The sequence below is a fragment of the Cupressus sempervirens genome, chromosome 8, assembly GCF_028749045.1.
Source record: "Cupressus sempervirens isolate cs-2001-9-10 chromosome 8, ASM2874904v1, whole genome shotgun sequence".
NCBI lineage: Eukaryota > Viridiplantae > Streptophyta > Pinopsida > Cupressales > Cupressaceae > Cupressus > Cupressus sempervirens.
In genome coordinates this window covers 592,480,891-592,508,236 of record NC_143125.1, presented here as the reverse complement: position 1 = coordinate 592,508,236, position 27,346 = coordinate 592,480,891, and the positions used below count along the sequence as shown (strand labels likewise).

The following is a 27,346-nucleotide window of genomic DNA, read 5'->3' as shown; positions in this document are numbered from 1 at the left end:
TGGTTAGGTCGGGTCAACATGGTTTTGATAGTGTGTAGCCACCTCATCCAGCTTGTATCTTTCCTCCTTTGTCAAATTCCTCAGTCCCTGCAGATGAACATAGAGTTCTTGAAATACTAAACTGTACCTGAAAATTATTTTAACTGGTTGTAATATCAGCTAGTGGGTTGGGTATTGAATTCGAAATAATTACAAACATGTGTAAAAAGGCAAGAATACTGTTTGATTATTTCGTACCCCTGATTTCATGGTTGAATATTAGCCACTTCATATTTTGCATCATTTTGTATTTTAATTTTAATTTTTGTTTTCTGCCTTCCAATTTAACAATATGTCCTCTCCAACTGCCCATTGGGAGGAAATATAGGTGTTTCCCAATTTATCTGGTAAATTTAAGTTCTGCTCTTTTACCCTTGATTGAGTTGCTGTTCTTACGTGTTTCCATTAGCATTCACTAGCAATCCAATAGCTTCTAAGAATTATTGAATGGTAATATTTTCTTTTCAAAGGCTTATTGGTGTTGCTCAACTCCATTTATGATCTGTGGCAATGTTGTTCTACATTGTTAATTTGTTGCAAGAAGAAAAGAGGAAAAAACAGTATATATACCAAATTTTGACCAACATCTACGCCAACATAATTGTCTTCAAAACATATCTGCTTAATTTTTAAAAGGCTATTTGTTGAAGAATATACCGAAACTAAAGTTATGTTCAAAAATAATTAGGAAGCCCCAATAAAAATATAGCCCATGCAAATGTAGCAAACAACTCATTCATGGTTAACCATATTGCATATCTATTTAATTCATATAGAGTGAAGATGTTTGAATTTGGTTAACATTGGAATCTCAGAAATTTTCTGAGGAATCTTCACATTATGATTTCCATACTTTTACAGAATCTCACACAAATCATCACCAGAAGCTTTCTCCCTGAGCAATTTCAAAAATTTATCAAGTTGCAGGTAGTTAGCCACCTATTTTGATCACCCTGCCTGCCTCATTAGTGGTTGTTTGTTCTCCGTTATCCAGCCTTTCCTGGCTTTGTTCTCCACCACCTGTTTTTAAGTCTGAGTTAGCTTAAACACAATCACCGTAGAAGGCACTCTGGCTCAAGTTGCAAGAGCATATAAAAATATGAAACATGCACACAGACAACAAAGACATCCCATTTAAGTAATCAGATTTCCACAATCCATCAGAAATGCATGTGAATTTTTCTGAAATTCGATTGTGTAAGAATTTTTAACATCAACGCGGATCACACACTGATCCATCATCAGGATGAAGTAGTGCAAGAAAATGGAGAAATAAGTTGCAGACAAGAGTCAGCTCAGGGGATAAAAGAGAGGTGGGTAAGAAAGGTAGCACGGAAAACGAGACAGTGGGAAACAAAACCAAATAAAATAAGGCACTAGAGAAGAGAAGAAAGTCAATGAAAATAAGAATCAAACTCCAAAAGATAAGCAAAATAAAGAGAAAAGGTGAAATCTAAAAATCTAAAATAAGTGAACAATATAAGCACAAAAGGCAAGACAAATAGGCAACTACCAATAAACATAACTGAGATATACATACATATATATATATATATATTATAAACCAAAAACAACCACACTCAAAAATTATAGATAAAACAAAAAAACAAAAAAGACATCCATTTCTATGTAAATAAGCACAGCAATTTCACAGAAATTTTTTATTTGCAAGACCAGAAACTGGCGTTCAAAGAAAATATGAGTGATCTTTTTAAGGAATATCCCTGTCACATAATATATGCAGTTACAACATTCAGCAAGGCTACAGTTCTGTACACATACCTTCAGGGGCTTATAATTTGAATTTTGAAAAAAAAAATCTGTAAAAGCATTCAGGAAATGCATTGAATAATTAATGAAGATTTAAGCAATGTGATAAGTGCTAATCATGGTGAAGTAGGTGGTAAATGGCCCAAAGCTTACTACCCAAAGGCCTTCAAAGATGCCACATGTATGCTCTGTCTTAATATCTTTCATGTGAACAAAGTGTCCGCAAACAATTTAAAATAAATCCAGTCCCAAAACACAGATACAATGTGGGAATGAGGCCCCCCGTTTGTTCCCTCAACAGTTCATAGCTCTGGGTCAAAAACATTTCCCCTGGAGCCACTGCCAGCATCACAGGTCACACTAAAAAGTTTACCGGGCATTTTAAAAAATCCACGACACAAATTTGAAATCCTTTGTATGCAGCAAATCATACAACAGATATGCTCCATATGTCTACACTAGTACAAATCACGAGGCAAACAAAGAAGCTCAAAACAATTCCTCTACTTCAACATTTTTCTCCAGACTTGTATATTTCCCAAAATCGTTTTTTGAACAATAGTTTATTCAAAGAAAGAAGTAAACAACATTGCAATACTATATTGTAAATCGTCAGCACGGGCAGATGAAATGAAAATTTAAAATCTAAACAATCACAAAATATCTATGAATCGTGGCATTTACAGCCAAATCCATTAAAATAGAATGCAAGAAAGATGAGCTTGATTATTTTACACAGAATAAACAGTGCCAACCATGTCCTTCAGTACTTCTCTTTCTATAACACATTGTCTAGTTATGCATGAAGACTAACCAGCTCTTTTCAACCCATAATCAGTGCTGTAGAACATTGTTCTGATGTGTTTTACTTTTTAATTTAATAATTTTTGTGTACCACAGTCCAGTCCAGATCCTTTAAACTCTGATTTTAATGGGTACAGTGATGGAGGACAAGATATCCCATGTTGTGCTTCTGAAGAAGTTTGCGACAAAGTTGCATGCAATTGTCAATGCCAGCAAGGCAGTTGAGCATGTTCTTTATCCCAGAACAAGAAGAGCTTATTCTTATGTTGTCTAAGTGGAAAGTTACCCTGTGAAAAAAAATTATTAAAAAAAAATGTTAGTGCACAAATGTTGACAAAATAAATAACTTGCATAAAGAGACCTATAGACCATTTAATTTTATCCAACAACGATCGTAAAAAGATTGGTTTCACAAAATGGCATGGTGCAACTCAAGCAGGCACTTTCCGTGAAGGAAGAAGAGGTTTCAAAACAGAGTTCGATGTCAGACAATTTTCAAGATGGTATTGAACATCTCCAAGTAGGATTTGGCAGACAAGAAAACTGAGGACAAGCTGCGTTTCTTGCTTCCAAATGAAACCTTTGGCTTTCAACAAACATCATTTTTATTCAGAAGCAAAGCTGCAATTTTTCCAGTAGCAGTTTGCCATTCAGTGGAATGATTTCATCCATGAAAATGATGATTTTGTAAACACCACAAAATGACATGTTGTAATTTCATACTGCAACAAAGAACTTGTCTTGGCATTTCCAATTTTCTGATGATTTTGTAAACACCACAAAATGACATGTTGTAATTTCATACTGCAACAAAGAACTTGTCTTGGCATTTCCAATTGTTCAACTTCCTTGGAGTTTTCAAATGTTGCTCTTGATTGTACAGTATAAAAAACTATCGAAAGCTAAAATTAGGATTGAGAGAAATGTAATAGAAGTGGACTCAAGGGAGTTCATTATTTCAAAAGACTATGTTTAGACAATTTTCATAATATAGTTGTTAGAGAGATTGCAGGTGATCTTTTGTTATGAATTCGTAGGGACCCACACTGATTGTGAACCCAAGTGACTGATTATAGTTGTCTTGAATTTTTTGATTTAAGTGAGCATTTTAACTCATATTCGCTAGAGGCTTTTTTCCCAACATTGAATATTGTGTATTCAATTGTGTGATTGCTCACCTAATTTTCCTATGATTTACTGGTTTTATTACTGCTAGTGAGTTCCAGTCTTTCATGTTCCTCATTACACTATCCCTGATGAACTATCAAAAGGAATCTCCAATATAGTTTATGTTGTCGGTAAACTTATAAAATAGCTGACAGGTAGATTAGCATGTAGTCGGTAATTGTTATGTAGCCGATGGGCCCCTAAGGGAAGGCTCTTCAGGGAGGTATATGTAGACCATCCGAGATGGTTGTAATCATCATTGGAAGCATTATGTAATCTCTTCAGCATATATGCGAATAATAAAAAGAGTACTGCTGTGTTACATATTCTTGTCTATTGTCTATATGCATTAAACCGTTTACCCCATACGGTAAACATTTGACCCTCGACCCCGCCCTGTATCGCGACAAGGAGCACCCCTGGGGTTTTGCCCCAGGACCCCTTGACCCCGCTGGGCCCTAGACCCCCAGTCGATGCAATTATCAATTGCGGGAAGTGTGACCAATTGATGAGACCTAGAGCTGCTGCAAGCATAGAGTGGTTGTATGCCAAAGGTGGAGAGAACAACAAAGCAAGCCTTTCGAGAGGGGTGACACGCTTTGAGGCACTTGGAGTAGGTGTAGACGTGAAGCTGTCATGGTGGATGCATAGAGAGCTCGAGAGGAGCTGATCCTCCAGTTGAAGGCAGTGTTAAATTTTGTGGATCTCTAATAGATAAAAACAATTACAAAATGAATGTTTGCAGAGAATATCTTACTTGAATAGTGCTGAAAGTATTTCCTCCTTTGCCAACAATCACAGTTTGCCTTCCTTTTGATTGTATACTATTATGAATGAAGTGATATATATCTGATGTGATTATATTTGCAAAGTGCAATATTAATCAAATGTCCTTTTACTAACCGCAGGTACTAGAATGTCGTAGATTGATTGCCTTCCCTACAATCAGAGTGCATATATATACTTGGGCAAAACACGACTCCGAAGAGTAATGTCTCTACGTGGCCCAAAGGCCACGTAGAGGCATGCCTCTTCAAAGGCATGTTTCATAATAATAAACAACCTACGTAATTAGTATGTGCCCAATAACCAAATTATAATGTGGCACGATAATATGAATATCTCCTTATATCATTAATGAGCCCAATCACAATATATAAGAGGCTGTCGATAATCAATGAAATCTTATCACAATATATTAAGTGACTGCTGATAATCCATATCATAATACTACAAGAACATAAGCATATATATGTATATGTATATTAATATATATGTGTGTGTATATATATATATATATGCTTTACATTCATGTAGTTGATATAATCAGCAGTAATTATCAGTATATTAAATAATTCATGTTTTGTTTCTTCTGACGTTAAAACATTAACACTCCCTCTTCAGCAAGGGAGCAGTAAAACATCAATAGATTAGAATCAAAATCATCATGTAATCAACACTATGTATTAAAATCTCTGAACAATATAAAATATATCCTATGATCTCTACTTGCACTTAAGCAATGTCTAGAGATGTCCATAGTGATTAAATTTTCATGATCTCTACTTGCACTTAAGCAATGTCTAGAGACATTCATGATACACATATAATCTCTATTTGCACTTAAGCCATATCTAGAGATGCCCATAATATTCTCATGATCTCTACTTGCACTTAAACAATGTCTAGAGATGCCCATATAATCTCTACTTACACTTAAGCAATGTCTAGAGATGCTCATAATACACACAGGTATATTATTTACAAGATCGTCACCTTGTAAATAATTTCCTTCTAATGAATATGTCCATGAAAGATCATCACCTTTCATTACATATCAACTACTACTAAGAAACCAATAGAAGCATAAACTCAAATGAGATAAACATTTTATTTCAAATTTTATCATTAAAATTAATCATACCAAGTTTTTCTCTGAAGTATTTCAACTTCACTTTAGCAAGAGGCTTGGTAAGGATATCAGCAGTTTGCTCATTTGTACATATATATTCTAGTTGAATAACTCCTCAATTCACCATGTCTCTGATATAATGAAATGGAATTTCAATATGTTTGGAGTGCCTGTGAAATACTGGATTAGATGAAAGTTTAATGCAACTTTGATTATCACCATAAATCACAGTAGGCTTCAAATGTCTTTTGAAGAGATCTAATAACAACTTTCGTAGCCATACTACTTCTCTAGCACCCAAGGAAGATGCAATGTATTCAACTTCGGTGGAACTCAATGCTACTAAAGTTTGTTTCCGACTAGACCAAGAAATCATACCAAATCCAAGGCTGAAACAATATCCTGAAGTACTCTTCCGCTCAACGGAGCTTCCAGCTCAATCGAAATTTGAATATCCAAGAAGTTCAATGTTGACTGTCATATTTGATTCCCATTCCAATAGTGCCCTATAGATATCTCAATATGTACTTAGTTGCATGTAGATGTATCTTCTTAGGTGCACACATAAATTGACTCCAGGCATGAGTAGCATAGCATATGTCAAGACGAATATTTACCAAATACATTAGGGATCCAATAATCTGTCTGTAGTAAGTAGGATCTACAGGTTCAGATTTGTTCATATCATCTTTCAATTTGTGTAAATTTATTTCTATAGGAGTAGCAGCTGGTTTGCATTCCACATCCCAAATTTGGTTAAAATATCAATTATATACTTTCCTTGATTTAGTATAATACAGTTGCCTTGTTGCCAGACTTCTAATCCCAGAAAGTAGTGAAGTAACCCTAAGTCTTTCATTTCAAATTCTGCTGTGAGTTCTTGCTTACATTTCTTTATGAGATGTTCCTCACCTGTTATTAGCAAATCATCAACATATAATACAAGGATAATCATATCATCGCCATCAGTTTTGAAATACAGATTTGGGTCAGCTTCATTTTTTGGAATATCTTAACTTCAATAGGTGGTTATCTATTCTTTCATACCAGGCTCTGGGAGCCTGTTTGAGTCCATAAAGTGCTTTTTTTAATTTACAAACATGAGTTTTTCTGTCATAAGTATTGAACCCTTCTGGTTGTTCAATGTAAACTTCTTCAATCTTGCCATTGAGAAATGTTGTTTTGACATCCATCTGATGTACCTTCCATCCTTTAGATGCTGCAATTGCTAGGATTGTTCTGACTAAAGTGTACTTGGCAACAAGGGCAAATGTTTCTTCATAGTCAATGCCTTCTTTCTGAGAGAAGCCTCGAGCTACAAATCTTGCCTTGTATTTTTCAATACTGTCATCTGATGCATGTTTAATCTTGAATAACCATTTGTAAGAGACAATTGATTTGTTCCTAGGTCTTGGTACAACATCCCATACATCATTCTTTAATATAGAGTTACATTCATCAATTATTGCTTCCTTCCATGATTGATGTGAGAGAGCTTCTTCAACATTAGCAAGTTCAGATTTTATGAGTTCAGATAGCAATGCAACATAACATGATTGGTTTCTGGTCCTTTTGCTTTCCTGAATTACTTTATCTGGTTCAACTTGATTTTCTTCTAACATTTTCTTAGCCCAAAGAGGTCTATTTTTATTATTGCTGATGTTTTCAAACTCTATGATTAGACATGGAAGAGAGATCAGAATCATCCTCCCTCTCAATTTTTGTAGGTTGATCTTCTTCAAAAATGGATTCATCACTATTACTAGAAATTTTTAAGGTTATGTCTTCTTCAAATATTACGTCTCTGATAATTTCAATTGTTCTTTGCCTAGGAATGTAGATTTTGTATCCTTCTGTAGTTTCACTATATCCAATGAATATTCCCTTCTTCCTGGAAGGCTCTAATTTCGTTCTTTTCTCTTTTGGTATGTGAATATAAACTGGACATCCAAATATTCTCAAGTGACTTATATCTAGTTTAACGCCTATGAATACTTCCTCTGGGGTGGTATTCTCTAATATGGAGTGAGGGCATCGATTTTGAATGTAGGCAGTTGTATTAGATGCTTCAGACCAAAATGAATAATGAAGATTTTGATCATGTAACATAGCTCTGGCTGATTCAACTATAGATCTATTTTTCCTTTCAGCTATTCTATTATGTTGAGGATTATAAGGTACAGAAAACTCCCTCTTAATCCCAACAAAAATGCAAAAGTTTTTAAAAATATCAGAGATGTATTCACCCCCATTGTCTAACCTTAGGATTTTGATCTTTTGACCGGATTGGTTTTCAGCTAAGGCTTTGAATTCTTTGAATTTGAATAAGACTTCAGATGACTCCTTTTACTTTAGAAAATAGATCCAAGTTCTCCTAGAGTAATCATCAATAAAGATTATATAGAAAAAACACCCATTAAGAGAGGAGACTGACATAGGGCCACAAAGATTTGTGTGAATAAGTTCAAGAATGGATTTGGATTTATGATCACTTTTAAGAAAGGAATGTTTAGTATTTTTACCTAATGCACATCCCTTACAAATACTTAAATGATCAGCTTTCAGATTAGGTAGGCCTTTTACAATTTTCCCTATAGATGATAAAGCCTGATAATTAAGATGACCTAGTCTCCTATGCCAGATTTCAGAGGAATTTGACTGACCATTACTAATGGTTAAGTTTAGATTAGGGTTTTGATTATTACAAAGCTTATAAAGACCCCCATCTCTTTCTCCAATGGAGATGGCTTTCTTAATAGTTAAGTTCTTGGGCTAAGATAGAACTTTATCTTCTTGAAACGCAATTTGGTATCCTCGATCAACAAGTCCGGAGATGGAGACAAGGTATCTCTTGATTCTTGGTACATATAAAACATTCTTGAGTTGAAGTGTAATCTCTGAATTCAATTGTATAGAACAGGTTCCAATTCCTTTAATAGGATAAGAGGAGTTATCTCCAATGGTTACTCTTCTAATGCATGATTAGAGAAAGTTTCAAACTTATCCTTAAATCCAATGATGTGACGAGAAGCTCCACTATCTATGATTCAAGTATTGAGGTTAGTGTTTAATTCACTTGAGAGAGCTAAATAGAATGCATAATTTTCCTTTTCTATTTTCTCAATATTTTCATCCTTAACTTCTACTAATGCTGCCTGAATCTTCTGCTTCTCTGGACATACATAATAGGAGTGACCAATCTTGTCACATTTAAAACATCTAACTTTGGACCAATCACGTCGTTTGTGATATTTGTGATTTTTGTTGAATTCCTTCTTGTTATGTTTAAATTTTCTTTTCTTGTTTGATTTAGTATACAGTGCTTGGATGTCTCCCTCTTGATTTGTAATAAGTCCTCTTGAAGCTAGTCTGGATTCTTCTTGAGTGCATTCATTCTTTAACTGATCAAATTTCGGAAGTTCAAGTCGTGAACTTAAACCTCGAATGAAGGTTTCCCATGAAAGAGGAAGACCTCTAAGAGCAATAGTTCCTAGTCATCAACTTGATTATTCATAGTTGCGAGTTGATCCTTTAACTCGGTAATTCTTAAGAAATATGAAGTTATAAATTCTCCATTTTTCATCTTTACATATAGTAGATTTTGTTTTAAAGTTAATAATCTACTAGTGTTGTTGATTTCAAATGTGTTTTGAATAGAGGAGAACATTTCAAATGTAGTCTGAAGATTAGCGATAGATGGAAGAATATGATCTTTTACTGAATCTATAATGATCTTCATTGCTTTGTTATTATGCCTATTCCAAGTGACATTTTCTGATTCATTTTCAAGAATGGGTAAATTTGATTCGATATATTTCTCTAATTCCATTTCTCTTAATACTATTATTAATCTGATTTTCCAAGATGAGAAATTTGATGCTCCATCTAGCCTATCTTCTATCCTTACATGATTCACCATTTTAATAATATGATTTAAAAACTCTCTCTTTTAACTTTTGAAATTTTAAATTGAATAGATACTTCGTAATAGTTTTCCTATCAGTATAGCTCTGATACCATGTTAAACTTTTTGGATCTCTGATAGATAAAAACAATTACAAAATGAATGTCTGCAAAGAATATCTTACTTGAATAGTGCTGAAAGTATTTCCTCCTTTACCAGCAATCACAGTTTGCCTTCCTTTTGACTGTATACTATTATGAATGAAGTGATATATATTTGATGTGATTATATCTGCAAAGTGCAATATTAATCAAATGTCCTTTTACTAACCGCAGGTACTGGAATGTCATAGATTTATTGCCTTTCCCTGCGATCAAAGTGCATATATATACTTGGGCAAAACAAGACTCTGAAGAGTCATGTCTCTACGTAGCCCAAAGGCCACGTAGTGGCATGCCTCTTCGGAGGCATGTTTCATAATAATAAACAACCTACGTAATTAGTATGTGCTCAATAACCAAATTATAATGTGGCATGATAATATGAATATCTCCCGATATCATTAAGGAGCCTGATCACAATATATAAGAGGCTGTCGATAATCAATGAAATCTGATCACAATATATTAAGTGACTGTCGATAATCCATATCATAATACTAGAAGAACATAAACATATATATGTATATGCATATTAATATATATATATATATATATATATATATATATATGCTTTACATTCATGTAGTTGATATAATCAGCAATAATTATCAGTATATTAAATAATTCATGTTTTGCATCTTCTGACGCTAAAACATTAACAAGCAGCACGACAACACTTGGCTCAGTGTACCCAAGAGTTGGAAGCAAAGAAAGCGGCACAAGTGGATATTTTGTAATTGTCGTTCGGAGATGACTTTTCTTTTTGGGGAGGATGATGTTGTCGGTAAAGTTATAAAATAGTCGACGGGTAGATTAGCATGTAGTCAGTAATTGTTATGTAGCCAACGGGCCTTTTCGAGAAGGTTCTTCGGGAAGGTATATGTACACCATCCGAGATGGTTGTAATCATCATTGGAAGCACTATGTAATCTCTTTAGCATATATGCGAATAATAAAAAGAGTATTGTTGTGTTACATGTTCTTGTCTATTGTTTGTATGCATTGAACCATTTACCCCATACGGTAAACAATTTACATATCAAGTGATATTGGAGCAATTTTCCTTTGTAGAGTAGTTGTAATTTTACAGGTTATGCCCATAACAAGAGCAAAAGGAAAGAAATTTCTTAGTTTTGCAAAAAGACATTGAATCCAAAAGGTGAGAGGGAAAACTAGGAAGAATGGAGAGAAACACACAGGACATCAATGGTGAAGGGTTCATCAAGCTAGAAGCTGATGTTGCAAATATTTTGCAGTCAATGGAGACAATGAGAGGGATCATGGGTGTTTTGATAAAGATGTTATTCTTTAAAAGACACCTCAAGCAAAGGGAAAGTCCTCGCCATTGAGGAAGAAGTCTTCACATGGTGAAACAAACCTACCAACGGTTCCTCAATTCAAGGCTCGTGCAAAGAACGAAACCACACCATTCAAACAGAAGTTAATGTCGAGAAATTTGATAATTTGTAAGCCCAATTGTAGGTATACGTTAACATGTATTCTCTTACTTAGGAACAAAATATTTCCTTTGCTTCATTTGAAGATGAAAACAAGCTCCAATTAGTTCGTGAGATTAACTAAAAAACATTTAAGAAATAACCTTATCCATCCTATTAAAGTTGCAAACTCAGGTACAAGTACAAGAAATAGATTTTGTTTGCATCAGTGTAAGACCGGCATTGGGGTACATCGAGATAGTAAGATGTCGAGACAAATTTCTAGGACTGGGAGACAAATGGCCTCAATTTCAGGTGGGGGGTGGGAGAGAGTTTAAAATGCTAGTTATGAAATGATGTTTTAGTATAACATACCAAATTGGAATATTTGAACATAGTAAAATTGCAACACAAACCAAAACCATTGAAAATTCAACATAGTAACATAGTAATAAGTACATACCCAATAGTAACAACCAAAAATCAAAAAGAAATTCAAGTACTCTTTCTGGCAGCAGCGTGGTTGGGTAACGGCAGAGGTGAGCGTACTCCAAGTACCTGGTGTGGAGATGGGTACTTCGAGGTTTGTTGTGGGGGGTCCCTAGTTTTCAATAGTTTGCATGTATGGCAAAAATAATCCTTGGATATAGTTAGGTACATCCGTACATACTACATAGACACACACAAACATCATATATATTTATATTGTTGATGTTTGTAGCTGCAGGAGATATCCTAATTACGTGTATGTTGCTCTTCCATAGACGTGTTCGAAAATATGAAAAAACATGCAAACATGCGAAGAAACATGCGTTTGGAAATATGAAGAGACTTGCATTTGGAAATTAAGAGATTTTCAATTATGATACAAAGTCTCTCAATTCAAGAAATATATGATTGCTCTGTGTGATGAGTGTGGTATTTAGTTAGAAGCATTATAATAAGACCTCTATTATTAATAAACAAGATATATTTTTAATGTGGTTGGATTTTTCCCCTCTCAAGTTGGAAAGTTTTTGTAGGACAAATTGTTGTGTCTTTATGTGTTTTATTATTGTTTATCTATATCTTTGGGCAAAACATTAACATGGTATCAACGCCAAGTTGGATAACAGCAAGTTGAAGAAGAGATGGCTGAAAACCAGGTTCTTCTTGAAGTGGATTAATGACAGAGTCCACACTTGTGTGAAAGATGTGAAGCTACCTATGAAGGCAAATTAGAGAAAGTTACATAATATTATTTTTGTCGTATCGGTGGTGTCTAAGGTTAATTGGTGGCTTGGTGAATCAATTATGCAAAATATTTTACTGGTCTAGTCATTGATTAATGTTTGGGATCTTCTTTTATTCCTCATATATGCCTTATTCATTTGTTGAGTGAATTGATGACTTGGTTTCTTCTTATTATCAGGTATATTATTTGATCAGCTTCCTCTTGCATATATGTGTTCTTGGTCAGCATTATATGATCAAAGTTTAATTATGATCAGCATCGTCTTCATTCTAAGGTTGTGTGTTACTTGTTTAATAATATTGTTTCTATTTCCACCACTACCATGTGTTCTTCATAATTGTTGTTACTTGATGACTATGAGGCATCCAATGATATTGTGTATATCTAAATATTTCAATGGTCATCGACGATCGTGACTGTCTTCTTAACGGTGAATATTTTCTTTGTTGTATTAATTTTGTGTCTTTATTTTACGGTGTCAATAGAGTTCATGTGTTTTGATGTCTTGCATATTGTTGGGTGGTGCCTCTAATATAGTTTTTGGATGAAAGATTTGAGGAAGAGGCATTTCTATCAGTTCTGTTCTATTGAATTCTGTAGCATCATTTTATGCAAATGTAATAACACTACCATTTATTTTATGTGTTCCAAATGCATATTTGAATGTCATATAAATATGAGAAGAGGAGACATGTCTCTATATAGTAAATTATTAGTTAATCACCATTAGACAATATATTAACAATAATATAAATAACCATATCTATGTATAATATATATTAACATAATTATATGTAACATATATATATATATATATAGGAGAGTTTGTCTAATTGATGATTAACCAATGACCATAGAAGGATTATCTGTAGGTCCATTCAATCCGACTAAAGCTACAACATTAACACTCCCTCTTAGCTAGGGAGGATTGTTATAGAACACATTATGCTCTCAAGCATATAAAGAGATATCATCTCAATATGGTATTCTTGGAATGGCATATTTCTGAATATCAACATATATCTATCAACTTAGATGTTATCTTTCGATATCATTCGAAGTATGATTCAACAAGAAATATCAATCACACTTACATTCTCTTAGTATGTGCACTGGCATCATGTTCATGATGCCTACCAAAAGAATTTGTTATATCCTAGAAGGATATGAGTGGATATGAGTATGAGTTATCTGATTTCCAACACACTCTAGGGCAGCATTGTTGATTTCCGACACTCTAGGACAGCACTGAATGTACTCTATCAAATAACAAGTAACCAAAATGTCATGTTCTCCATCATGACAAGTTTCACGATCTCTGGCAGTCTGGGTCACCAACTTAATGTAATCTATCGTGATACGTTTGTTATCATGATATCCGGCAATCCGAGACAACAACTTAATGTAGCCAATCATGATAATGGGTCAAACCATTGTTAAGATCATCATCTTACAATAGCAACCTCACAAATACATCAATGAAAGATCGTCACCTTTCATGACATAATCCACATATGCAAAATAGTAACTCTCGTGATATCCGCCATGAACCAGGTCAGAAGGTGGATCTACCATAGCTGCTCCTAGAGGGTGGAACAAGAGTTTTCGCCTCAAGCTTCTCTTTCACGAAGAATATTTTACAAAGAATTTCACCTCGAACTTCTCCCTCTCAATCTATTGACCTTTTAGTTCAAGGTTGCTTCTGATTGGAATGTCAGACTCCCTTTGAATCTGATATCAACCTTTTGACCTCCTTGTACAAGTGTCAAACTCCCTATTTATATAGAAGGATACTCATAATCTCAATCATCAAGAATATTCACTTCAAGAGCCTCACTTTATCCAACCTGATCATCAAATGACTAATGAGTTCTAGATCACAACTTCTTTGAAGCTACTATAACAAGATTGAGTCTGCACAACATTTGGTAGCATGTGTAAAGTACCAACCTTCTTTGCCTGCAAGAACATCCTCCAACATAAAGGAAAAGATCAAGTCAAATAACTCTTATAGTATGTATAGAATTACAAATAGGAGAGAGACTACAATGAGTAGATAAATGTAAAAAATAAGAATACTTATCTACACATAAAGGTTCAAAAATTGTCTTCTTAGATTATTTGAGAATGGAACATGTCCCCTCTAAAGATGGTTCAAGTGGGAATGGAATATTGACTATTATTCTCCCCACAATGTAAAATTCCTACTCATTCTTATATTGTTGAACAATTTTTGTATCAACCTTCTTTATGCTTAATAGATCTCAGAACCTTAGTCTATTTGCGATAGGAGCAACTTAATCAGATGATCTATATCTCATATGATAATCGATATTTTGAAAGATAATCATTATTGCTTGGAAAATTGATAGATTCGATTTACTACATCACTGGCGCATAGCGTAGCTTCTCTGTGCAATAAGACCTTGAGGTACTACCATCACTTTCATTGTGCTTTTGTGACCTACAACTTCTCCAAGTAACAAACCTTCAAATTCCTTATATGATTCTCTTACTTCAACATATGCCTATGTACCAAACTTTGTTGTTGGGTATCTCACATCTAACACCTTAATGTCTTCAAGGATCTTCTATTATACCATTGAAAACTGTACTGAAGATTATAAGAGCATCGAATATATTACTTTGACCACCAAATATGCACTGGTAGATCCTTCTATCTCCAATTCTTGAAAACTATAGTCAACCCCATCATATTAATGTTTTCATATTTAACAAAATATTGTTATCCATAAATCCAACATCTTCAAAACTAGCTGCAATATTTTCAATCAAATTTATCCTCTATTCATTAAATATAGATTGCCTCTCATTGTTTCTTGAAATTCACAACCTCTATAATTATGAAATCACAGTCTCCTTATTTACTTGCATAACATTCCACTTAGACTACTACTAATCGGGACTGCTAATAATCCATTTGACCAATGCAAATAGTCTCTTAATAGCTTAATCATGGTTATCAGCGACATTTAGCATTAGTCTCATCATTCCCCTCCATTGCATATCGATAGGTCGATGTCCATGTGTGTATTATTTGATGTTTCCATAATCAATCTTCAATGTCGATGTGAAGATTATATGCGTTAGTTGATCGGACATAGGTATGCTCTACGGCTGACTTGCATCAATTACGTTATACTTCTTATCATCGTTATTGCATATGTCTTTGTAATTGTGATTGTAATCCATACTTCACACCTTTAACATGGATATGCATATTATATTCTGATCCATGATATGTTCCATGATACTGTTATGCCATGACCAATAAAGACTTGATCCATTGACAAAAATTTCTTACAATGTCTCGTCCAACAAACATCGCTTATACTCAATAGCTTTCTATTGATTTTCAAAATATCTTTGGAACCTTTGTCTTCTGTAATATTACTCTCTCATCTCTTCATCGTTGTTCATACGATTGAATGAGAGGATGCTTTATGGCTCGAACAATGGGTGTGATAATGGTGTATTGCTTAATCTATTTGAGAGGTGAGTGGACGCAGAGCTTCTAGCATCATGGAAACACACGATGACACCAAACATTAATTGCTAATGTATTGCCGATAGTTGATCAAATTCAATATTGTTACCTTTAATTGCCCACGAGGGGATAGATACACGATCTTATAGCACGAACTTCCAAGAAGATGTAAAATGAATGAAAAATAATGCTTCTAATAAACTCCTGCATGAGTCTTCAGCATGCCAATGGATTGTTTAGTCCTTCAATAGCTTGTATAGACTACTCATTTGAGTGTTGACCAATCCTAGGTTGTCGTTGTCAGTAGTAATTCTAGGCCCTTGGACAACTGACGCTACTTGCTTCCAAATTGCTGAGGTATCGTTGGTTGTTTATTTGGTGGCTTTCTTCGCCCTATTGCTAATTGGTTCATATATGCTCCTCTAAGTATTTGTGTGATAGGAGACGCTACTCTCGAACAGCTGCTCTAGACGACTCTATTTCTTCCTTAGATTTTTTTTGTTGTTGATTCCTATAGCATTTGAAAGGTACCATAATGATACTTGATCTCTAGTCATGTCTACCAATCCGATGCCCAACAATTGAACTGTCATGGTCTGTGTGGGAGAATCTCTTAGCAACTCAGTGTTCCATTCACACAACCTACATTGGCTCTCCCAAAAGGAAATAATGGACCCAATTATAGAACCATCAGATGGCAGCCATTATTCATGATGCCTACACTTGCTTAGCCCGTATTTAACTAAGGAGCTCTAAAGAACGCCTAAGAAGGGAAGCTCCCCTACAATATGATATATGCACCCCGTTCTCACGGTATTAGTCACAGATAATAACTTCTGCAATATAGTTTGTCATCACATAGTAATACCCTATGATTAAAGCTCTTGGCAGCAATGTATATTCTCGGTCATTAATCCGTCATTGTTACCTTTGCTGAAATTTTATCATAACACAAGAAGCTGCATATTCATTTACTTATCGAATCACCTTGTGAATTTTTTATGTTTATTATAAATATTTAACACTACCGAGATTGTCTTCACACAGATGAAAGAAAATATAAGTACAACCATTTCACTCCAAAAATACATAGATTTGGTCTCAAGAAATAGTCAAGCTCAACATTAATTATTATCAGCATTTTCTATAGTCTTCCTTTCATTTGTCTATTTTATTCTATTCATTTGCAGCCTCGCTCCGATACCATGTTGAATTTTGTAGGATCATTTTCTGGAAATGTAATAACACTACCATTTACATCTGTGTGTTCCAAATGCAGATTTGAATGTCATATAACTATGAGAAGAGGAGACATATCTCTTTATTAGACGTGTCTCTATATGTTAAATTATAAGTTAATCATCATTAGACAATTTATTAACAATAATATAAATAACCATATCTGCATATATAATATATATAAACATAATTATATGTAAAATATATATGTATGTATGTATGTATGTATGTATGTATAAGTAGATATAGGAGAGTTTGTCAAATTGACGATTAACAAATGACCATAGAAGGATTATCTCTAGGTCTATTCAATTCAATTGAAGCTACATCATTAACAAGTTCTTACCGTGGAATATTTAAGGAATATGTAATTTGAAGGGTTGTGAGAAACTTCAGGGGGGGAGTGCAAACAATGAAGCACTAACTCTTATTGTCGTGAAATATCATTTGCCTAGAAATGTTCATAGATGATTGGGGCATGGTTCCTTTCTCATATGGTTTTGAAGATTGAAAATGTCCTCTTGTGTGGGTGCTTTGCTATCAGGTTAAGAATAGTTGTTGGTATTGAAGCAATCACCATTCATAGTAATTAAAGAAATTCTATGGAAGGCAAGGAGTCATTTGTTACAAAGATATCACCAATTTGTGTCACGAGTGTTTGAGTGGCTGAGAACAAACCTTAGATGACTATTTGCACTCTCTTTCTTTGAAGCTAGAATATTTTTTGTACGCATTTGGAAGTTTGAGGTCTACTTCGATCAATCACAGAAAAGAGATGTATAGTAACAATAAACAAGTACGTATTTCATACCTTTGAATATTGATCATGGATTTTATGTGGTTAATTCATGCATAGGGAAAATCATGTATGCTTCTAGCATTGGTTCGTATATTTCACTTTGGCACATAGGTTTTAGTCTTTTACTAATCTCTCTAATTTTCCAAGATGGATCGAAAAGCTACGGGATAATGAGAGATTACATAAAGAATTCAAGAAAGCAAGAGCTTTATGGATCTTGTAAGACAGTCATGCAGGTTGTGGAAATGAACAAACATGAGGACATTGTTTGCAACCATGGGATTGAGTTGATGGCACATAACTTCATTGAAGTGGAAGAACCTATACGATTTTTTTTGCATCCAATTTCTTCCAAGAGGAAGAAATGGCATCCAAAGGGAGATAAATTGTGAGAATTCAAAGCGACCTATCAAAAGGTTAATGCATTGGAGATGAAGCTAAGACTCGAAATATTTATTACATAAAGGGCAAGCTTGATGAGTTGAAGAGGAAGAACTTCTTTAGGCTTATTAAGATTCAGAGGGAGCTTGTGTGGCAAATGAAGAGTGTAAAGTCCTTTGCAGAGGATCGGCAAGCTCATGCAACAAAGTGACTGGAAAAGGCTCTTGTTTGGTCAGGCATTGAAGTCTTCTATAATCTATTGTGATAATTTAGTTATGACAATGCAACCCCTTGCTAAGAGGGAGTCTCAACATTCAGTTATTCTTGTGATGCACTATAACGAGTTCTCTAAGAGAGGGAAGTTCGAGGTGTAATCCCTTGTTCATGAGTTCTTCTCTATAAGTGAGAAGTTCACAGTGCAATCCCTTGTTAATGAGTTCTTCTCTGAGAGGGAGAAGTTTGAGGTGTAATCCCTTGCTAATAAGTTCTTCTCTATGAAAGAGAAGTTCAAGGTGCAATCCCTTGCTAATGAGTTCCTCTTTGCGAGAAAATTTTGACATAAAATCCTTTGTTCCACCCTCTCTGGGTAGGCATGGTGGAGATGCATTCTTCTCTAGGAGATGTCTGAGGTGAAAGCCCTCGTTCCACCCTTTGTGAGTAGGTATGGTGGATCCACCCTCTATGAGTAGGCATGGTGGAAGTCATGTGTGAAACTCCATGACTTAGTTTTCTATTTCTTCAACCTCTCAAAGTACCATGGTGAATATCATGGTGAATATCATGCTGAGATGATTGTATCATGTTGAGAAAATCTGTAATAAAGCTTTATTGTTGACACACATGGGTGTAGGTATTTGTTGGTAAACAAATTTGTCCTTCTTGTTCCTTGTGATGATATGACTCTCAATGCTTCAAATTAGGAATAATATTTGAATATAACAGTTGAAAAGCCGCTTTGTGATTACTGGCTTCTCTCTGATTTGGTAGGTACAGCTCCCTATGTGAATGATGTTCAAGGAATTATGTTTTGTTCCTAAAACTAATGCGGGATATGCTCTTAACCTGAGAGCAGAAGAGGCAAACCAAATTAAGCCTAACTAGAACTTAATTTAGGCAAGAAAAACTTCTCAATACTGAAACAGATTCACGTACCCACACATCTTATAAACCTATAAATCTATTCGCATAAGGCTAGAATAAGCCGAAATTCGAATCTAAACTATAACTGATAAATCAAGAACGTTAACAAAATCTTTTAGCCGAATGAATCATAACAATACTTATCACATCCATTCATGATCTTGAAAACAGGGGAAAGAAGCTTTGTTCCTCCTTAGTTCTCTGGAAAACAAAAGGAAACATGGACCAAACACAATACCTACTGGAACAGAAAATGATTGACATAAAATACCATTTAATTGACTCTGCAACAAAAAGTATTTCACACCAAAAATTTGCCGACCTTTCATTAATCATTCAACTTCATACATATAGAGTTGAGAGATGACCGTTACAATAGGAATTTAAATCGGTTCATCTTCTGAGGATGGCAAATGGCAAGATGCCAGTTTTTCGTATTACAAAATTTACATCAGAGAACAAAAAGGGAGTGTCAACTGAATTACTTAGACTTCTTTCCCTTTTCAGTTTTCGCTCTATATGCCTTAGCAACTACTATAATTGGGATCATTTCTTTGTGACTAGGCACATGTACATTAGTGAATCTTAAGAGCCATTTCGAATGCTCTTGAGCCAACTCCTTCACTGCATTTAGCTGACTTGTCAATTCTCCAACAGCCACATGCACGTATCCACCAAGCGTTTGCAACTCTACCACTCTGTCTTGACTACTTGAAGTCATTCCAGATAGATTGCTCAAGTATGTGGAGAAATTGTTCTTCATTACTTCTACTTCCATGAGAGCTTTCCCTTGCCCACTAGTTTGTGGGTCAGTGTGTAATCCTCGCATGAGTTCAAATGCTCTGTCTTAGATCTTCTTCACCTTTTCCCTTGTTTCTTGAGTCCTTCTTCAACCTCTTGAATCATCTCCCGCTTAAATTGCATGTTTTGAAGCCATTTGAAAAGAGGCTCAGTCCCTTTCTTCAAAATATTCGCTTCAACTGCCTCTTTTGTCTTCATTTGGATGCCCATATTCAGGAGAGAAATACATTCATCGCACCTTGCCTTCTCTGTGGCCAAAGTGTTGTGATTAGATATTATATTATCCTTCTCAATTTCCAATCGAAGGATAACATTTCCAATTTGATCAATCAGAGCAGTTCCATGTGCATTGAGTTTCTCAATCCATTCTCTTCCAATCTGGCCAAAATGTCTATCCTTTTGAAGCTATGAGATGAAGGCTTGCACTTCTTCTGCTATAGGGTTCTCAGTAGCAAGCACACCAATAATGGTTGCCAATGGAACAACCAATTGCCTGATAAATTTTTTCAATTCTTCAATCTCGGCCTTCATTCTGATTTTTGACAATTTGAGGTTCTTCAATTGTTCTTCTATCACCTTGTTACTTGATCTCCATAGGCCCACCTTTGTATCATGCCTAGCCTCTCCAAGCTCAATCGAATGCAGAGTGAAATCATCGAGTGTCATGTCCTCAATTCTCCCTACTTTGTTTGGCTTTGCTACCTCCATTATTAAGTGTCTTGTTTTTGGATCTTGCCCAAGTATTGATAAAGTCTTCTGCTTCTTAGCTTTCACTACTGTAGATCCAAAGCGAACTGCTTGAGACACAGTATCCTTTACAAGGATACTCTCCTCTTTCCTCTTTCTCTTCCTTTCTAAGGTATCTTCTAGCCAAGACTCTGTGTTGATCACTTTAGAAGCAGCCCCAAGTGACTCTATACTGAACATCTTCTTCCTCACTGGAGTCACTGGCACTAAAGTTGCAGAAAAAGGATTCTTAGGATCTTGAAATAGAAGCCTAGAAGAACTTGGCGCTTTCTCTTGCTCTTGAGTTTTCCTTGCGGCTTCATCAGATTCAGTGGATTCACTGTTACTACTCTGTTCATCCCCGATCTCTACTATTTGAATGGGGGAACCAGTTGGCTTCAAAAGGGGAGTGCTTGCAGATGGACCAGGGCTATGATGAGGAGATGGAGTAGCAGCCAAATGAGGAGGTGAAACTGGAGCAGTAACATGAGGAGGTGAAACTGGAGCAGTAACACCATCTTTCGACTCTTCGGTTCTCTTTTCTTCGGTTCTGGCTTGGGCTCCAATAACTAGTAGAGGACCGCCTTGGCAAGTTGGAGCTATTGAAATGTTCTTCTCCAGGGGTTGGTCACCTCCTCCTGCAAATTGAGCAGGTCCTTCAGCAGCTGTGGTTGTAACACTAGGTGTGGCACTTTGAAAAAAAGTGGGAGTAGCAACAACTGGAGAAGCTTGAGTAGTCTTGCTCCTACTCCGGCCCTTTTTCGCTGTCCACTCGACCCATTTTCCAGTTCCTTTGACAATCCAAGCCATCATAACAGCAAGGTCTTCTTCCACATCAACATATGGCTCGAAACTGATTGGAGTACTTCTCAATTTGGTCAAATATGTATTACTATACATATTTTGCCCATCATCCTCTAGCCCTTCTGCCTCTAAGTTAATGCCATATGTCTTTATTTGTTCTATTGTCAATCTTGCAAAAGCCCGATCTCGGCTTTCCAGCTCATTTTTACAATCCGCCCAATAATCTTCCACAGTAGTAACATGCTTAATCACGCTTCCAATTTGAAGAACATCTCTGGCATACCCATTTGGGTCAAACATAGGCCTCACCACTTTATATTCTTCTAATTTGAACTTGTTCTCGAATGCCTTGAGCATGTTTTTGGCATATGATCGGGACTCACAACTGTATGCCCCAACTTTTATGGGAAATTTGTATCCCTTTTTCTTCAAACTGGCGCTCAACACATTCACCTGGATTGCTTGTCTCACAATCTCAATGAGCACGATCATGTCATCTGGATATCTGGGCAGCTTCAGGGGAAATCCATCAAAAGCTGCAAGACGCAAATATGAAAAGGATGAGAATTGGATGAAATAACTACCCAACTGACTGATGGCCGCCATTGCTTCTGAGTTGAATCTCCTCTCCGGACACCCTTGGAGTTCCCTGCAAAGCCTCATTGTAAATGCATCATTAACTCTAATATACTCTGCATAACTATTTTGTAACTGCAAGCATGGGTAAAACTCATAACTCTTTACATCATCTGGAAAATTCTCTATTTTGGGAAGGCCCGACCATTATTGTAGGGAAGCCAACATATTTATCAAGAAAGAAGACATATAAAATGAATTGTAGAACTTGGCTGCACTGAGAGCCCTAGATAGATGCTCACTTACCTCGTACGCACAGTCAACATATTGTGTATCCAAGCAAATAATTTGCACCAAAAAGAAGTATTGTTCTACAAAGTTAAGGGCTTTGACCTCACCTTTCAATCAATGCAAAAGAACTAGAATGTCGACGATCTCGGGCTTAAGATCAGTGCCAAAAAGGGTTTTAGGAACTTTACTTTTAGCTCCTCTTGGCTTTTGGAACCAAGAACTCATGATCTCCTTTTGCCACACCATCTTCTTCAGAGAGAATTCGGACATAGCTCCTCCAATTGTTAATTCAAAGAACTCCTCTCTTTTTGGAATTTGCAGACAATTGACTACTACTTGCCTATCAATTGAGATTAACACCGTTTGATCAGGTAGTAAAATTTGTTTCGTATCTAGGTTATAGTGATTGATACATTCAATAATTAGCTTTGGGGCTTGTACTGCTACAGGAAATCCTGTTGCTTCTACTAGCCCACTTCTTCGGAGTTTCTCTGTTATGGGATGGATTGGTTTTGTTCTCAACCTTCTTTGGAAATCTTGCATGTCAAAGAAACGGAGTGAAGTGTCTATGATATTCTAACATGTAGACTTGATTCCGCCCAATCCATCAAATCCAACAAATCTTGTTGCCATCTCGACTGAGGTAGAGATAAATTAGAAATCTTAAAACTCAAAATAAGATGGAGAGTAGAACTTTGTAACTGTGGGGATTTTAGAATCAATAATCAACTTAACAGCATAACAATTCAAATGAGTAAGCAGTAGTTTGAAAATCCATTATGTTCATCTCTATATAGAAACTCCAATCCACCCGTTAATCTTTAAAATCCGCGCCACACAAATGAATTAAATGATAAATCCGTTAGATTAGTAAATGTGGAGGTTACAACAGATTCTTTCTTGTCTTTTCACTGTTTCCGTTGGCCCAACGGTAATTTTCCTTTATTACAGCTTACTTTCTCGTTTTCCACCAAGCTGTGGAGAATTAAGAACGGAGTACTCCGTGAGTAAAATTCCGCTCAGCTAGAATTTGAATAGAATACCTTCCTCAAAGTGATCAACATGCTTCCCTTACCTTTTTTAGCCTCTTGTAACCGATTCGTCAAATAACCATGCTTGCAAGAGTGATCTTTCGTTGGATGCGAAAAACTACCTTCAAGGGTAGAAACCCCGCAGAGGAGAAGATGATTTCCACTTTTCCGCCTTTTCCCTCGTTTTACCTTCTCTGTCCTAACCACTTTACTTTAAGCCTTCGGAAAATATAAAGCTAACTTCGCAAGTGAAAGGTGGGACCCACTGGCTCACTTTATTCTTTTACAAACACCTTTTCAAAAAACTGACTTCTTGGTTCAAAACCCGCCGAGGAGAAGCTGTTTCTGAGTTTTCCGCTGATGCCCTTTTTAATCATCTTAGTGAGTTTTGAAAGATTCTCGTACCGAGAACATGGCAACACTTGAATGATCTGTCCATAACATAATTCGCTTCTCTTCATTTAAGCTTGGAAATCACATTTGTGAGTCTCGACAGAGTTTCACCTTCGAAGTGCGAAAACCTGCCAAAGAGAAGACGAAACTTGATTTTCCGCCAGTTCAACTTTCTATATGTCCGGAACAAAATGAGCTGCGAGTAAGTTCATCTGAAGTAACATAATTTAAGAATCTCCATCGAGCAAGGTCCTAAACTAACCCAAAGACTCATGATGATAAACAAAACCCACCCGGTCATACAATGCGAGAGAAGGGAAAAGATGAAAACCTAATGGAGATACTTATCACTTGAGGAAGAAAAGGGGCAACCGACTCGACTAAACTATATACAATATAAGCTAATCTCCACTTTGCAAAATTGGTACATGGTGAAAAGTGAGGCAACAGTATTGTGTTTGTCAAGATGTCATGAAATCTGCAAATGATATCTTCTTTGCTAAAAGGGAGTGTTGAAGTATGTAGCTACGGGAGATATCCTAATTACTTGCATGGTGCTCTTTCATATACATGTGTATGGATATATGAGAAGACATGCAACATGTGAAGAGACATGCATTTGGAAATATGAAGAGACTTGCATTTGGAAAATGAAGAGACTTTCAGTTATGATATGGAGAATCTCTCAATTCAAGATATATATGATTACTGTGTTTGATGAGTGGTGGTATTCAATTAGAAGCATTGTACTCGGACCTCTATTATTTTTTTAAAAAGATAATATTGGTCTCAGTTGCTGAATCGTGAGATGTTTTTGGGCATTTCCAGGTACAAGACGTACCAGAATCTGATTTTGAAACAAATCTCTTGTGTGTACCAGAATCTGATTTTGAAACAAATCTCTTGTGTGTACACATCTGGGATTTGTGTTTTTAAATGCTGAAATGTTTAGGGTTCTAGTTTGATCTTTTAGATATTTTTAAGACTTAGATTGCTGATTAACAAATTGTGAACTTATCTACCATGATATTCTGGCTTGATCTTCTTGATACAAAAACCTGAATTTAAATTAGAATGATATTTTTCAAAATTTGGAATTTCTAATGGTTTTGTTTAGGTATTTTGACAATCTAAACTTAATTGTATTTTTAAGCTGCATATATGGATACATACATATGTATACACAGACACATACACATACATACATGCATACGTGTGTGTGTGTGTGTGTGTGTGTGTGTATATGAACGCACCCAAACCCCTACAAAAATTTCTGTAGTACCAACATTTCATACCCACGTACCCATTCCCATTCCTGATTCAACGTCTTAGTTATTGGTGTAGTTGAGTTTTTCCCCTCAAGTTAGAGGGTTTTCCTAGGATAAATTGCTGTCTTTATGTGTTTTATTGTTCTTCATTTGTTTATTGTTGTTTATCTTTATTTCTGGGCAAAACATTAACATATTCAAATATTATATATATAATTATTAATATATATATTATATATAAATTACATATAAAAGTATTAATATATATTATATAAATTACATATAAAATTATTAATATATTTAATAGAACTATATATTAATGATATGTGTGTGCGCCCGTGCACTACCCAAGGAATGAATAAAACTATATTTACGTTATATTTAATATATTTAATATAACTATATATGCTACAACTACAACTACATATGCTGTGGATTACCCACAGTCAGAGGAGTCAGGACAATGCTGCATGAGTTTCGGAGGCATGTATAATTTCAAATGAAGCCCCAACCAGTGGCATTAAAACTGCAGAGACAAATTTTTCACGCTGCCAAACCCAGGCCTGACCCACACCAGACCTGAACCCCAACTGAATCTGCACCCAGCCCAGCATCTGATCCCCATATCCAGCAACACGGTATTTTATCACAGAAAAAATGTATGGAAGTTGCAATTTTTTTAACAGAGAGACAACCACAACATCTAACAGTAAATTGGTGAACCGTATAAAAGAGCGCAATTCAAATGGAGAAAAATGTGCAAGATGAGTAGGTATTAAAAAGGTACATCTTTGATTCTCAACCTTCACAACTACCTCCAGAGGCTTTGATTCTCATTTAAACTAATGAACATTGATAACATCTGCCCATTCTCTATTTACCTCAGAGGGAATGAGTTGGGTATTTCCGTTTAAGACCCTATCTCATTGAATCGCTCTTTCTTGCCTTTGGTGGGCTAACAGCATGAAGCTATGGTAACCTTTGATTAAGGGTATAAATGGGAAATGCTACTAGCACAAAAATGAAATCTGCAAAACATTGTGACCATTTGTTATGACTCATGACAGTCATACAGATTTGTCTTGTTAAAAGCTGCATTTCTAGAAGTATCCTTATCCAAAAGGTGTTAACAGTATAAAAGATCTCCATATCTATAGTAAACAAAGAGAATAAGACATTAAAGATTGCTTGAAGTTCAAATGTCTATTCCAAAAAATTTAGTAAAAGGCATTTATAATCTTTTAGCATTTAGTTTCAAGTCAAGAATGTTAAAGCTGATGCACTTTTAGAATCTTCTTCACAAGGTAACCTTGTACCTCAACATTAAATTGGGAAACTTGCTCTAGAAACTTATCAACATAACAAGCCTTCAATTTTGGGTTGGATCAATGATGGTACTGATATGCATGTGAGTTGGCAATGGATATTGAAGCTTGCTATTCAACACCAAGCTTGTTGATGAACTGGTTGTGGACATTGTGCCTTTGAAGGTGTAGAAAGATGTGTCTGGCAACCCCTACATGTATGATAGAAACATTATTTATTATCAAAGGGAAAACCGAAGACCCTTGATCAAAGGTTACCATGGCTTCATGCCTACCAGAGGAAAGAAAGTGCAATTCATGGAGATGGGATCTTAAACGGAAATACCCTAATCATTCCCTCTGAGGTGAATAGAAAAAATAATGATTAAGTGCCTTCAACTTCAACCTCTTTGACATTAACAAATTATTCAGACAATTTGAAAATAAAGATTTTACAAATCCTAGGTGGAGTGGTGTAAAGTTAAATGGTGGCCATGTCATTTATCAAGAGGAGCATCCCTCTTGTTCCAAATCTTCATTGCATGTGAAGATCAAACACTAGTATATCAGCGAGGTCTGTTCTAACAAGATATTGGTTTTACTTCATTGCAATAAAATGTAATTCATGAGAACACTTCATTTAAGGAAGAAGAGATTT

General features: G+C 35.5%; 1 protein-coding gene across 1 annotated transcript in view; it reads right to left on the bottom strand.

Annotated features, from left to right (window-relative positions):
• Positions 1-774: 774 nt before the first annotated feature.
• LOC149543826 (uncharacterized) overlaps positions 775-27,346 on the bottom strand; it is a 47,081-nt gene continuing 20,509 nt past the window's right edge. The window contains exon 14 of the transcript XR_016355686.1: positions 775-1,059. The gene's annotated coding sequence lies outside the window, so the exon portion shown is untranslated. The remainder of the gene's footprint in view (positions 1,060-27,346) is intronic.